The sequence below is a fragment of the Coffea arabica genome, chromosome 9e (genome assembly GCF_036785885.1).
Source record: "Coffea arabica cultivar ET-39 chromosome 9e, Coffea Arabica ET-39 HiFi, whole genome shotgun sequence".
Lineage (NCBI taxonomy): Eukaryota > Viridiplantae > Streptophyta > Magnoliopsida > Gentianales > Rubiaceae > Coffea > Coffea arabica.
This window is the reverse complement of record NC_092327.1, coordinates 10,309,050-10,310,849: the sequence shown is the minus strand read 5'-3', so window position 1 is coordinate 10,310,849 and position 1,800 is coordinate 10,309,050. Positions and strand designations below refer to the sequence as shown.

The 1,800-nt window shown below is 37.3% G+C and overlaps 1 pseudogene; it reads right to left on the bottom strand.

The window, feature by feature from the left end:
• Positions 1-813: 813 nt before the first annotated feature.
• Positions 814-1,284, bottom strand: LOC113709382 (uncharacterized; annotated as a pseudogene).
• Between the last annotated feature and the right edge of the window lie 516 nt (positions 1,285-1,800).

The window sequence follows — 1,800 nt, the reverse complement described above, 5'->3', positions numbered from 1 at the left end:
TATCGAAGTGGATAAATCCTAAACTCCATAGTTAATTAACTAATACACTTTATGTATTGGTTTAATTGTGCATTTTTTTCTTATTTGAAGATAATGGATTAATATTGAAGTTTTGTATTGGATGTTAATTGAATGTGCACTATATAAAATGTGCTTTGTTAATTGAATATGCTCTATTTAAAATCTACTAAAAATTAATGGCAACCTATTTAAAATTTTGCCAGTCATACTAAAATTTTTAATCATACTAAAATTTTTAAAATTGTGACACAAAAATAATGAATAAAAATGAAATCTATATTTCAAATACAATTATAAAAGACAAAATTTCACAAATTTTTCTTGTGTAAAAAGGGGGGAATTATGATGTTCAAATCTAGTTAAAATTCAAGACAAAAACAAAGTGGTGCAAATTTAAAATTCAAGGCAAAAAAAGAGGCGCAAATTTGTCTAAGTCTCTGATACCATGTAGATGCAAAACAATAACTTTTCTAAGTGTTGAACTCTCTCTCAGACTCTCACAAATCACCTCACTTTTACTCAGACCGTCAGACGCCCACACTCACCTCTATCTCCACCTCCACCTCCACCTCCACCTCCACCACACTCTCGATCTCTCTGACGATTGAAGACCAGTGAAGTACCGTGGCTCTTTGGCATTGATGACCAAGTAATTCTCCAGGTCTCTGCAGAAAAGGTTAGTTCTTTCCCTCTCTTCTTTGTCTTTTTTTTTTCTTTTTTTGATCAATCTTGGGCCTTAAGCTACTAGCTCAGATTACCAAATTCAAAATTAACAGTAAACGAGGGTCAACATCATAACATATAATATCACTACTTATAGATGAAATTCCCAAAAGGGCTCCCTTAAAAACAGAAACTAAAACCAACCCACAAATCAAAAATTGCTGCTCAATCCTGAGCCTTGATCTTCTCAATCTGCTTGATCAACTGCTCGATACGAACAAGCAGACCAGTGACGGAGTAAAGCAGCCAGTAGAAGATGAGAGCGGCAGCGATGAGGAGGGCATTACGCTGGGACTTCATGATGGACTTCTAGTGACGGAGATGCTCAAATGGGGTCCAGGATTCAGCGGATTCACAAGTGGGTCTGGTCTCGTACTTCCAGTAGATGTCCATTAACAGGAACAAACAAAACGGGACGATTGAGAGAAAGGGTCGGAGGAGACCCTTGCGAAGAGGGTCGAGACCCGGAACTGTGAGAAGCAGAAGCATGATTGCTTCAACTTCGGCAACGTAGCCTAGCACCACCCACTCAAGTGCCATTCGGGTATTCGGGTTGGTTGATGCCGATTAGATCTCTGTGAGTTTTCAGTGTGTTCCCTCTCTTCCTTGTCTCTAAGATAATTTGCAAATATTTTGGGCCTACGCTTGTTTTTATTTTATTTTCTGAAAATTTCTATTTGCATTCTTGTTGAACCTGCATTGAGGGTGTAATTTTATGGTTATTTACATGATTAATCTTTTCATCCCCTGAAATTTTATTGCCCTAAATTTTAACTTAGGGAAAAAATTAGGGAAAAATTTTTGCCTAGTTATCGTGAATCCCCTAGATTAATTATATCCTCTACTTCTTGGTCCACTTGGGAAGGACTTGCTGTTTCCCAACTATTTTTTGTACAAAACCTAGCTACGGCTGGACTTGGTAGGGGGAGAATTGAACAAAAATTCACTAGTGGTTGGAAACTTCTGGTTGTTGTCGTTGGTAGTGTAAAATGTTGATCACACTTTTTGCTTCTTTCCCTCATTAGACAGACCTATCCAACAGACTTAGAAAACATT